Raw genomic sequence first — 13533 nt, 5'->3', positions numbered from 1 at the left:
ATCTTTGGCAGCTCGAAAATTTAGATATTCTTTTTTTTTTTTAACTTTACTGGGTTGTTGTAAAAAACCTGAATAAACGAATCAGGCAATTTTGTTTTATCTTTTTGGTTCTTCAATGTGACCTTTCCTATTCTCTTGTCTATCTTGAAAATAATAGTAGATACAAAACAATTGTTGCAATGAAAATTTAATGGCTTTTTCTGGTCCATACAACTGTGCAATTGAAATTATTAACAATTTTTTGGTTACGTAAACACATAAATAAATAAACATATTGTCGAAATTTTTATTGCACTGTTTTATAGAATAGGATTAGTAACAATTTTTCTACATCTACTATAATTTTCAAGATATACAGGGTTCGGCCAAATAACATGTATAAGCTGGGACGAGGTCATTCCTTGTGAAAAAATGAGAACAAAATATGCAATAAAATTTTTTCATCTAAGGCTTAGTTTTCGAGAAAATCGACTTCGAAAATCAATGTGAAACACGTGTATTCAATCATAGTAGTAAGTAGAAACAGAATCCAATGAACAGACGCGCTAAAGTCGATTTTTTGGAATACTAAGCCTGAAATAAAAACATTTTATTCCATTTATTGTTCTTATTTTTTCATAAGGATTCACCTCGTATTCGGCCGCACCCTGTACAGGAAAATAGAGAAATACGTATTACATAATCCGTAACTCTAACTACGGCTGTCGTCGATAGACAACAAAATGGAAAAAAACCTAAAAACGGAGAGAATAAAGTTTTATGTTTCTATCTAATAATTTTTCTATAAATATCTGCTTGTTGATGTGTTCTTATCCTGACGAACGAAAAAGTAACAGAAAATTGCCCGATAGTTTTATCGAGATCGCCTGCAAACCAGCAAAATTTCGAAAAAAAAAACCTGAGCTATCGAATTATTGAAGTTTCCTTTTGTCATTTGTCACGATTTCGTGGGAATCAGATAAAAATCGAGTGAAGGACCGAGTCTTGCGTTACGCGAAAGGATAATTGGTCTATTCGCGATATAATAATCGTGAGGTAAGAATCGTGGTTGACTTAGAAACCGCTCATTTCATCCTAATCGCTGGGAGTTGAGTATTGTAGTATAACGCAATCTTCACTTTCTTTGTAGGAATCTTGGGGATCTGTGAGAATCGTTTTAACAATCGACAATACCTGGGACGTGGTTGCCATTAATCGTCGCGTGTCAATGGCTGGCTCAACGACGACCCATCGACGAACTGAGACGATCAAACAGCTTATGCTACGACGAAGCAATTAAATTTTAAGTAAATAAAAGTTATTAACTATTTTTATAATTTTTTTACGCCTAACACATGTTATGTTATGATACTTACCGAATTCGTCTTGAAATCCTCTAACAGATAGCCGTAAAAAAATTATAGGCGTATTTGAAAAAAATTGAAGGCGACCTTAAAAAGAATCGTGAAAAAAAAGTTGACAAAAAATTTACTGTAATCACGTTAAAGCTCTCTTAAAATGATGCTATACCTGATAAAAACATTTTCGATCGGACTGCTAATAACAGAGTAATCTCTACTGATCACGATTCGTGGTTCACCCTGTATGTATAACCATTTCTACAATGTAGTCCCACTGTTACAGGAAGAACGACATCTGTTAGAAACGTATCAAAACTTCTGCAATGACCCAATACACGTGTCTTTGGCGTACGGTATCGCGAATCTTTCGGATCCGATGCAGCCGTTAGACAGTCTATTTCCGGCGTATCGTCTGGAAACGGTGACACCGGGGGCTTTATTACGGTCCCGACGGGAATGCAGAATCACTTTAGCCCCGACTGTCACGCTGTCAAGAGAGAGCGTTAACGCGCGCAGAAGGAGAACGTGAAATCGTTCCTAGAGAGAGGTATACGTTTGTGGGGCATGTTACACAATAGTTCTTGCCACATTTTTAAATAATTACAAACGTTTCCTGGCTCAACAATAGGTACAGTGATTCCTCGATTAATGCGACACGGGCAACGGCGTTATCACCGGGGGATCCCCCTCTGGAATTAATCAAAACAGAGTAAACGGAAGCTACAGTGGGTAAAAAAATGTATTCGTACACCCTTCTAAAATAGAACAACTCTTTCAAAATTGGACCAAGTGACTTGAGTTTCTTTGTGAAGTTTGAAGGATTAATTTACTAAATGATAATTTTTATTAACGTTATTTTGATTGACGTATCTATCAGTGACGCAAAATGAATTATAGAATTTATATATTTTCAGTTAAAATATAGATAGGTTAGTGAAAATGACGTTAATAATAATTGACAATGGTCGAAAGTAACTAAAATGAAAATCTTGTCATGTACATTGGTTGCCGTGTAACCAAAAAAAATTCCTGTCATCAATAATGGTTATTTAAATTTATGGTATATACAACATAAATTAAAATAAATAAATTAAAAAAAACCGTTTAGATGATTACATTCTCCGCTAAAAAACACACCATTTACAAAAAAAATTGTTATTTATACCCTCTAGTTCCCGAGATATTCCAAAAAATATGTTTTAAACCCCCAACTTTGAGGGCTGTTTTCACCCTTTCAATATGAACGACGGCCGATATAAAAAAATACGTGTCAAATATTTTTTCGCAAACTATATCCCATATAGAGGGCATTAAAATCAGCGTGTCTGGGTTCGATATGTTCCCTGTTAGCTCCCAATCTTCCCTCCAAGGAACAAAATATATCGATCGGCACCGTCTCGAGAGTCGGTGGATAGAGATACACACATCCTCCCTGGTAGTCCCAGGTTGCGCACAGTCCCCGTGTCTCAGGAGTCGTCAATATCATCTTTCTCAATCGGAAAAACTCCGTCTATCTATTTTTACGATCCGAGTGCCGACCGCATCGACCGCCCACGCGACCAGAACTGGCATCTATCTCCCGGGAATCGATTCCCAAAGCGCCGCGAGTGTTGGGGAACTTTGTTTTCCGGTTCATTACATTCTATTTGCATCGGAGCTGCGGACCGTTTGATCGAGATTTCTGATGTGCCATTTCCCGAGAACCCCACTTATTTTCTATTCGGGAGCGTACGCCTCGTAAGAATTTCCTCGTGAATCCCCTCCCCGCATAACCGTCGATCACCTTGGATCCCTAGATTTATCGTACTCAGACTTTGTCGATCCAAAACTTTCGAACCACATATCAAGATCGTATTTTTCTAGATTCCAAAATTATCGTGATATTTCCGTTGTATTGTACCTCGACCATAGGATCGCTGTTTCCATCGATCGAGTATCGACGTTACCCTTAAATATCATTTTCATCCGCGCGAAACACCGTTTCCGAAGTCACGTACCCAGAGATCCCGTCGAAATCAGCGTCGCTGGGATCGCGAAGGAATGTAAAGCATCCACGGCTCTGACAGCACGTAAAGCACAACTTCTTCGGGATTCAATGGACAAGTAAACCGTGGAATACCGATAAAACCCCACACCCTCCCCATTTGCCAACCCTTCCAAAGCTGGTCGTGCAACTATTCTTGGCACAGAAGATCGAGCAGAGAGCGCCATGTGATTTGAGAACGCACGGTTGCCAAGGGGTGGGGGGCTGATGATCTCCATCTCTTCCAGCAATAAAAATGACAATGCCTCCGAAATTCGTACCGGTTTACTAGCGACTCGAATTGGACGCGTTCCACCCCCCACCTCTTGGTCGAAAGATTAAATTCTTCCGAGGGAGGTGAACGACGGCGATTTTAAATTTTACGCATATTCCCATGACTCCCTGTAGTATCTCTGGAAATGATCGTCCTTCTTCTATTAATAATATTGTTACTTAGTGTATTCCACGAAATTGTTGATACATTGTGGGCCCTTTTGTACGACAGGATATTAAAATGATTAAGACGACCATCGTTACAAATGAGAAGTATTACTAGGAAATCAAAACACTTATGGAATAGAAGGCCTCCTTTCCTCCCCCTTAAGGATCCAATAGAGAACACCTGTTGGTGATACGAAAAACCATCACGAATAATAACAGACAATAATTTAATTATTATTCGTAGTAATGTTGAAAAGAATAGCTTACAACACCTCAACCGAGACGCTCTATACACAGAAATAAACAAATTCATTATTTAGATAAAGAGTTCTTTTTTTTTTCTTTTTTTTTTAAAAGGAAAACATTGACTGTCTCAACTGAAAACTTGGAGACGTACTTCATATCAGTAAAACTACGGATCTTTGCTAACAAAAGTTCGAGATTAACCAGGGACAAAATTTAACGCACTTTTAAAGTAAATGTTGCACCAGTGCGTCATTAGGTGTTAAAGAGTTGAAAATTAAATCCGAAGGAGATCTTAACAGGTTCAGTTATCACTGGAGCATGTCAGAAGGTGTACCATGAGTGTAAATAAATAACCGAACAATTTTCGATTGGCCATCATCGACGACAAGAGAGATTTGTTATGGCACGGGGTGGGGAATCCACGCTCAAAGGTGAAAATTTCAAGACTCGAGGATGGGGGGAAGGGAAACGAACGCGTCTAGACGCTGGTATTCAAAGCGAACCGGTGGGAATAAAAATTCCTCTCTGTTTCTCAATCTTTTACTGCGACCGTGTACGTGATCCGTTTACCATCCGACGAATCGGTAAAAAGTAATAGCAATTTTACCACCCGCGCATGCCGAGCCATTCGCGTTGTTCCCTTAAGATCGATACGGACCCATTTCGCTTTCCCTTTCCGCGACAGCGATCCACGATTGTAGATCGAACTCTTCAACGTCGTTGAATTATTAATTTTATTAATGAAATATTAGATGTACCAATAAACGGTCCATTGTTTTCTCTTGTGAAAGTCTTAATGTAAGTATGAATTATGTAACTTATGTAATGTGAATCGATAGCAATTCTCGTCTGAAATAAATCTGAATAATATCTCTTGGTCAACTCGATAAAGGAAAATATTTGAGGGTGATGGTTGTTATTTGAAACACTGGAAAAATATATTTTCCTTATTAGACCGCAAATGTTTCTACAAATTTTAAGAGTAAGATTATGAAATCTGAAATTTTATATGTATCCAAGGTGGTCAGTAACTCACTTTATCGGTTAAAAAATTAAATAACTGTAACAAGTACAAATAATTAGGAGATACAAAGTGTAGCAAATTTTTAAATGGTAAAGTGACTTACGAGCCACTCTGTATATATTAAATATGAAATTCTTGCTCTGGGTGCCCTTTCGTACAACGAACAACGATCAGAGTGAAACGTATAGAAAAATTCTACCGACGAATGTTCGAGCGTTATCCGACAAAAATGTCGTCCAGCCTCTTGAGGGATCCAGGTCAAACGTGTATCCGTCCAAAGGCAACGAGAAGTAGATTCACGGAAATGTAGGCGATAAATTCCAGGTATCGGCCAGGAATATTTTTTTATACCATCCCAGAGCCAACGACTTACGACTTCGGGTATCAAAGTCCTTGAAGAAGATGATGGATCAAAATTTATGTCCCTCTTACCGTAGATCAAATTTTTTCAGACCTGACTATTCAAATTTACTTTGATTCAGAAAGCAACATTTATCATCGTTATTCTACGTAAAATTATATTTCTATATCAATATTCTTATTTAGAGAAGAATTAAAAACAGAAAAATGCACACCAAATGTTAACCTCTTGAGGGATACTGGCACATATATGTATGTTTAATTTTCAAACATCAGATACAATGAATATTATTGTGAATAAACACTTGCTCAAGAAATTTCGTAACAAAGGATAATATCATTAATATCCATAAATATATTTTAAATAGATACAGCTGAGAAAGAGTCTTAATAATTCGGCCCTGAAGAGGTTCAAATACTCTAAATATAAATACACCTGTAAAGGATAAAGTTCTTATGTCTCCTTTTGTTGTGCAGCTCTGGCTTAATAATTTTCAATGCTCCGTATCAGTTCTTTGCGTTGACTTGGTCCGAAATAACTACACGTTTCGCCGGTAATTACGTCTAGATTGCGGAAGGACCGCGATACGACAGAGCGTGCACGAGATATATCATATTCGTGCAGATTCCAAGAACGAATGGGCCAATTCCCAGGTAGCTCGTAGGTCGCCGTATCTACAGGTGCATCCTTGTACTACTATGCTTCATGTTCGTCTTGGGACGTTACAAGCTGCGTGCGCCTGATTCGCCGTGCGAGTTAATTACATACATCGATGCAGGTGATATCCGAGTTTCCTGCGTGATGCACGATCGGTGATAATGATTCTTATATTCTGATTACACTCGACAACGATACGATTGACAATCTACACGAAAAATTATATAGTATAATATTTCACCGAAATTAATATACAGTAAAGATATCGGTACAAGAAAACGAAAATTATCAGTTCTGGGCGTCAAGATCAGTAGCTCCAGAACCGAGATAATCAGAAACAATTAAAAAATACGGAATCGAAAATCATAAATGCTAACGAACGTTCGGGAGTCTAAGGTTCTAAATTTAAAGAGCCTTTCGAATATTCTGGAACCTAAAAGACCTCCTGAAGTCGCCAATTCAGGTATCTAAAAGACTTTACCAAGTTCAAAAGACTATATGTCCTAAAGAACCCGTTCGAAACTGAAGATTCTGATATGCCTTCGGAGAAGCTAAGAGTTTCCAGGCCTAGAAAAGCTTCTAAAATCAACGGTCTTAAAAGATTCCGAAACCCAAAAGATCTTCTGCGTTCAAAGATACAAAAATTCTGGATAATCTTGCGAGGTTAGCAGAAGACAAAAGTGGAGAAGAATTTTACCAAGCGACACCACACGAGAGCAATTCGCCGAACGAATTATCTCGGTATGCATCTTTGGCTACCTCGAATCTGGGAATGGCGAATCAGTGTGTTCCAGTTTCGCAAGTTTCGGGCGGAAGCAATTTTCGGGGCAACCACGATTAATCTTAACGACCAGATATGTCCCAGTGCTCCGTACGAGCTACCCTTTTTCCCCCCTAAGGCTTCTAATCAACCCAAAATGCAACGTACTGTAATCGGTCACGTGTGCAGTCGCGAAAGGTGGCCCGAATCGACCACGGTCGAACCAGGGGAAGCCGAGAAGTTCGGCCACGTACACACCGGGTTAAGACGTTAATACCTTCGAAGACTGCGCAACCCAATGGAGAGCATTCGCAGCCCTCCCTATACAGGGTGTCCCACCTAGCGCGATCACCTTAAATATTTCACTTATTTTTGATGATAGAAACAAATGTCAGAGAAAAATATTATTCGATTGTAACGCCGACAAAATTTCTGAAGATCATATTTTGTCGAAATTTCAAGATCATCGATTGAGATTACATATTTTTATCAACGTGGCGTAATAGTTGAGGTCAAGACCTAAAAATCTAAAAGGTATGGAAGTAGGTTTAAATAATGAAATAACTACAAGAGAAGGGTTAGTGCACGAAAGTATATCTTAACAAACACTCAATATGACGTCCACTAACTTCGATAGATTTTTGTGAACGATAAATTACTTTTTATACTCAATGCAGAAATAATAACAATAGACGATAATGGATTTTTCGTACTCAAGGTCACATGAAGGTCACACTACTACAGGTCATTGAACTGGTCTTGCTCTCAACTATAACGTCACAATGATAAAAATATGTAATCCCGTTTAAAAAAAATATAGATGACCTTGAAAGTTCGTGAAGTCTAACCTTGAGAACAATTTTTTTACTGTCACAGTATTTGCCTCTACCTACTAAATAATATTTTCCTTTTAAATTTTCATTTATCTTCAGAAGCAAGTGAAATATTTAAGATGCCCCCGTTAGATGGTAGACGCTGTAAACGGTAGGACACCGAAATACGACACAGACGGCACAATGCGCACGGTAATCGGGCAAGTAAGGTATGCAGGGCGATTCAACGCCCCAGAACTAATAACACAACTCGGCTGTGAGTTCGGTAGACGGGAAAGGGAGAGCCTCCACCCCCTTCGGGGTAGTTTCCTTGCGCCAAGTGGTCGGGAGGCCCCTATAATTCACGCGGCGCAGGAATCGGGTCCACTCTAAGCAAATAATATCTTTCCTGGACAGGAAAGGGAACGCGAACCGACGACGTGCCTCGGTGAAATATCCCGAAGGGAATCGCCTGACAGAAAGAATCGAATTTTCGAGGCGTTTTCTCCGGAGAGAGTTAAGAGATAACGGGACAGAAAGCTTTTCCCTTTTTTTTTTGCCGTTGAACGTTCTAGGGTCAATTCAGGGACACCTCCAATTTTAGGATTATTGTGTTTATTGAAGAAAAGGAGGACCTCAGGCTTGACTCAAACCCTTCAATTTAAAGAAAATTTTAAAACACTTTTCCCAAAATTTGTTTAGGGTAAGTTTACCGCGCTATTTTCACCATTAAACTTTTATTGTGAAAAATTTGTTTCTATCGCCTGTACTGACAAAAGTGGGAGTGCCTATTCGACTTTGGGGTTAGTTTTCACTTTCACACCCTTAAAGGGCGATTGGGTATAAACGAAGCATATTCTTGTCTCGAATCGCTCTATAAACCTACAAAGTTTCATTCCAATCTGCATGAAAGAATCCGTCAATTGGTTCGCCATCAGGATTTCTAACATCTCAACAGCGGTCGCTTTTAACGCTGATCCCCCCCCCCCCCCCCCCCCCCCCCCAACCATCTTAGAAGCAATTATCAGCTACCACGAAGACACGTTCCGTGATTCCATGACGCCAAAATCCCCGAATGATAGTGGTCGATGGTTAATTAATCGATCAAAGTTGCAATAGTTGGCGGTCTGGAATGGCTCCTTTCACAACCAAATCGATTCTTTCGCTGACTGAACCACAGAGACAGAGAGTGAGAGAGGCATCAGCAGTGTGGACCACCGCATTACCCCTGGGCGGAGTCGTTCCGCCACGAGTCTAACGATTCGCTCCCCCCCCCCCTTCCCCTCCCCCATCCTCTAGCGGCTCTAGCCCGGAATTCCGATGCTCCGCCAATTGATCGAGGCCATTGTTGACCGTAGCTTTTCGTGCATTTGAATAACAATAATCGCGTTTCGCGTGGTGGCTTTGTCGGTGGCGACGATTACCCGAGCGGAACACGATCGCCACCGCCGTCGATCGACACCAGGAGGAAATCCCGAACGGGAAAATCCCGCGCCCCTGCGGTTTTCCGTGGTTGTACCGCGGAGGTGTCGCGAGTTTCACGCCCGATTAGGTCCTCCCCTGGTCACTCTGCACCCCCCACCCTCCCCCCCGACGATATTTTCACCGGGCCTCACCTTTGCGCCCTTTTGTCCCGATATTAACGCCGAATTAATTCCTCTCCCACCCCGAGAGAGGGGGAGGGAGAAAACGATCGAGGGAGGTTTTCATTGGAATTAAAACGGGCCGTGTTTTCCTATGAATTATTAATTATTCGCGGTGCTTATAACGCGCGCGTCGATGGTAATTCATTCGTGGAACACGTTTGTCGACGGACGAACGGAGGGGAACGGACTTTGATGAAAAGCGACCACCCCACTCTTGATTTTCGGGAGGTGAATCATTGCCAGTAAACGGAGCCATAATATTCGTGGGATAAAGAATGTCATTTTCTGCTGAATATTATTAGGTGTACCGATAAGACGACTATTGTCAATTTTTAATGATTTTGTTGTGCGGCTCACACTTGAAATATCTTGCCGCCCCTTTCTGATATTGGAAGGCGGAGAATCGGTAGCGTTTTGCCGCGAGTCGAAGCCACGCCCACGTGGGCGGAGCAAACGGGACACAAGGGGACATAATCCGATCTAGAAAATACGATTTCGTAGACTGATCTGTCTTATTCACTTCGAGGAACAGGTACTGGTTAAAGTAGGATCGTCGGAATTATTTCCAGGAACAAGCAGTAATTAAAATAATGTTAATATTGTTAATGTAGAGAAGCTACGCCCCGAATGGGCGGGGCAAATTCAATATTCCAACTGTTCTTTTGCCATGGTGGTGGGGACAGTTTTTAGCTCCCAGGAGCCAACTTTGCCCACCGCTGTTGTAAATCGAACAAACGGCGACAGTCTAACCTTTGCTACGATCTTCAAGGCCAACCATTGACCTCCCAGCAAACCAGGCTTGTAAGACTGGTTTGACTCTTATTTATTAGTCTGTGTTACTAGTCGCACAGAAACCAGTTTTCGCTACACGGGATGACCCCTTGTGTGCCCGTTCACTGACAGATGACACATTTTAGGTCCCTCGAAGCTTCCAGATATACACGATATGCAAATATTTGATATTTATAGCAACCTCTAAAATCAATCATTTTCTACCATTCGGATGTTCAACTAACCGCGGCTAATTAATAAGGGTCATCCGGTCACACGTTTCGCGGTATTTACGTTTATATTTCAAAATGTTCGAAGTATTTATTGATACAGGAAACGTTCTGAACGTAATATCGGGCCCGATAAGACTGGCCCGTTTAGTATTGTCATCGTTCGCGGAGATTTATGGTCCACGAACGGCCAGTATGTACAAAGCGCGACAGAAAGTGCCATCAAATCATCTTCGGCCACAATTGCAATCTATCAGGTGCGCGTCAGGTATCACACCTTCGCGAGGGAATAATTTATTGCGATCCCCATCGGGGCCGGCCGACAATATAAGCAATTTCGTCGTGTACAATGCGCCCGCCGGGCCGCCAATAAATATGAACAGAGTAGTAATAAATTACGGAGGACGATTAGAGGGGATCGACGATAAATTAACGTGAACGCGGGGCGGCCTAGTGTATCAGTGATGTGTCTCGCGAGTAATCTGCTCGATCATACCAGAAATTCATTCCATGTTCCCTCGCGTTTTCATTCATTTCTAGTATATATTTCTGCCTTTTTTCTTCTATCAGCGAATAAATAACGATGATAAAATGCATTGTAAATTTTATTCAAATTGTCTTCATTTGTACAACGTAAACTAAATACGGAAATTTATTATACATAGAACGATCAATACCATGGGGGTCACCGATGACCCCGACACTTTACTGTAAATGGACAAGCAACCTAATTTGATTCGATAGTCATCCGTGTTCATGTTCATCTTTTTATAATGATTAATTGAAACCTTCGATTCTCAGACTTTTTATATTCATTGTTTATTTATTAATATTTATTTATTCGTATTTTGTTTATTTAGTGATATAGTCCTGTCACACCCTTTATATTCAATGTGGTCTGCATTATCAACAGCTTGCACCCTGATATGCAACTGCACTTCCAGAGGGCAGCAAGTACTTGACTTGCACGGAGCAGCGTTAAATGGAAATAAAATTAAAAAATGAGTAGGTAAATTACGAAAAGAGAACACAAATTTTCACCACGCTAATACTGTGTATATCTGATTACTTTTGAATGATTTTGTTATATTATTATGTAATTTAATTGCGTTGATGATGTTATAAAAAAAACAACAACAACATAGACGACCAAACCAAAATGGCGAAAATAAAAATTTTTTAAATAAAAAAATTGATTCCTTCGAGCCGGATTTGAACCAGCGACCTATGGATGTCTCTCAAATATCAACCAACTACAGTCCACCGCTCTACCAACTGAGCTATCGAAGGCGATACGAAAATTCACCACTAAAATGTAAACAACCTACAGTTCACCATGGTAAACCTATCAAGGTCACTTGTCCACAATGATACATGATATACACTAGGCATACTATACACACGTATTTACAATATTCATTCCATCACCTGAATGCTACAAATTTTTTTTTATACGTAGAAACTTCGAAATTCTATATTCTTTATTCTAATTATATGTATGTTTATTCAAACACATCATAAAAAAATGAATAATAATTAGAAATGAATCAAATGAAGGAACATGGCGTATATGTCTATTAAGTATACCAATCAGTAAGCTAATATGTTTTACTATATTAACTATATATCAACTTCAACGGGTATTAGAAACATTAACTACCTTAGCAATATTTCTACCGCTTTACCGAATACAAAATTAAAAAATTATTAAAAATTATAAAAATGATGAGGTCCTTACTAGTACACCGAATAAATAAACATACAATGAAGTAAAAATTTTCTAATAAAACAAGGTATGTAACTAGTCTAAAAAAAAGTCATTCAATTTAAAGAAAGGATCACGCGAACATTTAACCTTGAAAATACTCCAGAAACAAGACAACTCGATAAATCATTCGAAGCCAAACTACAAAATTGATCGACCGATTCTGTCGATATGGGAGACTGCTATAAAATCATTTATGGAAATAGCGGATACACGTAATCTAGGCGACTGTCAAGGCTCGTGTCAAATTTCCATGATAAGTCAATAAAGTTAGGTTCTGATTGATATCGAACTCAATGACGCTCGAGAGAAATGTTGGTGTATCGTGAATTCTGGACCGTGTAATCACTGCCAGTACGGTCGAACGGATAAATAATGACACCAGACACTGTTAACGCGTTAGATCATCGAAGCAAATACGAGAATCATTGGTAAATTGATAGGTAACCTATAAGGGTCACTCACCGAAGAAGACACACGCTGCAATCTCTGACGAAGACAATCGTTGGCGGCGACGTCCACTGGATCGTTTGACCAAATTAACATCTATTACAGACTTGCGTCACCGTTGCCGAACATCACACTGACACTCGACGCACTTTTGTTTACATGCACCACGCATTGCACTTTTAGCACCGGACGCTTACTCGCCGATCGTTTCTGGAAAAATGTCAAACACGAATGAGATCATTTATATTTGAACTGCATGCGCCATCTTGCGGAGCGCTGCGAAACTTCGTCTTAAATTGTACTATCGAGATGATTCGATTCTCGAATCGTCAACTTCAAATTCTATTCCGTTACTTCACATGGTTTTGTACCAGAAAGTATTCGGAATAATTTTTGATGAAACATGTTAGCAGTACTGTTAATTAACGTACTACTTATGATGCCAACTGACACTACGATGCATTGTTATAATGGAATAATTAGTTACTTTAGAGATTGATGCATTATTAAGAGAACTTGCTACAAAAATTCATCAATTATTGTCGTCCTTTACCGTTATTCAATTTCTTGAAGATGATTTTTGTAATGTATACGAAATTATCATTGTTTATGACTACATGTTCCATGATTGACATTAAGTAAAATTACATATTCGTATATTACTTGTCTATTAATTTACATCAGTTTATTGTTAATCATCTTGAAATTCAAGTTAGAGAATCGGATTTCAAGACCAAGCAGGACGAGAAATTTAGGAAATACTTTTAAACATTTGCTTTATAGATAATGTATTAATTATTGAATCAAACGATACTAGAGTAAGAATATTTCACGTTTATGACGTTTTTAACATAAATTAATGTTGTTTTTCTTACCATTTTTCACTATTTTCAAGGAGGACACGGCAGCCTTCTACTCCCAGCCGCGTTGCGGTTTCTAACGATCAAATGGTAGTTCGTTTCCTAAATGGTGCTGCCACCTTTCTTCTCAAACGCGGGAAAATTTAA

General features: G+C 39.4%; 1 protein-coding gene and 1 non-coding gene across 2 annotated transcripts in view; both read right to left on the bottom strand.

Annotated features, from left to right (window-relative positions):
* The window catches only part of LOC107188854 (von Hippel-Lindau disease tumor suppressor), an 81146-nt gene extending 68415 nt beyond the window's left edge, over positions 1–12731 (bottom strand). The window contains exon 1 of the mRNA XM_015577234.1: positions 12542–12731. The gene's annotated coding sequence lies outside the window, so the exon portion shown is untranslated. The remainder of the gene's footprint in view (positions 1–12541) is intronic.
* Positions 11509–11601, bottom strand: Trnay-gua. Its single transcript has 2 exons — positions 11565–11601; positions 11509–11544 (listed from the first exon to the last, which is right to left on the bottom strand). It is a non-coding gene; the product is annotated as a tRNA-Tyr (tRNA).
* Positions 12732–13533: the final 802 nt, after the last annotated feature.

Source organism: Dufourea novaeangliae, unplaced genomic scaffold (genome assembly GCF_001272555.1).
Source record: "Dufourea novaeangliae isolate 0120121106 unplaced genomic scaffold, ASM127255v1 scaffold141, whole genome shotgun sequence".
Taxonomy (NCBI): domain Eukaryota; kingdom Metazoa; phylum Arthropoda; class Insecta; order Hymenoptera; family Halictidae; genus Dufourea; species Dufourea novaeangliae.
Note: the sequence above shows the minus strand (reverse complement) of the source record. Positions and strands in the feature narration are given on the sequence as shown.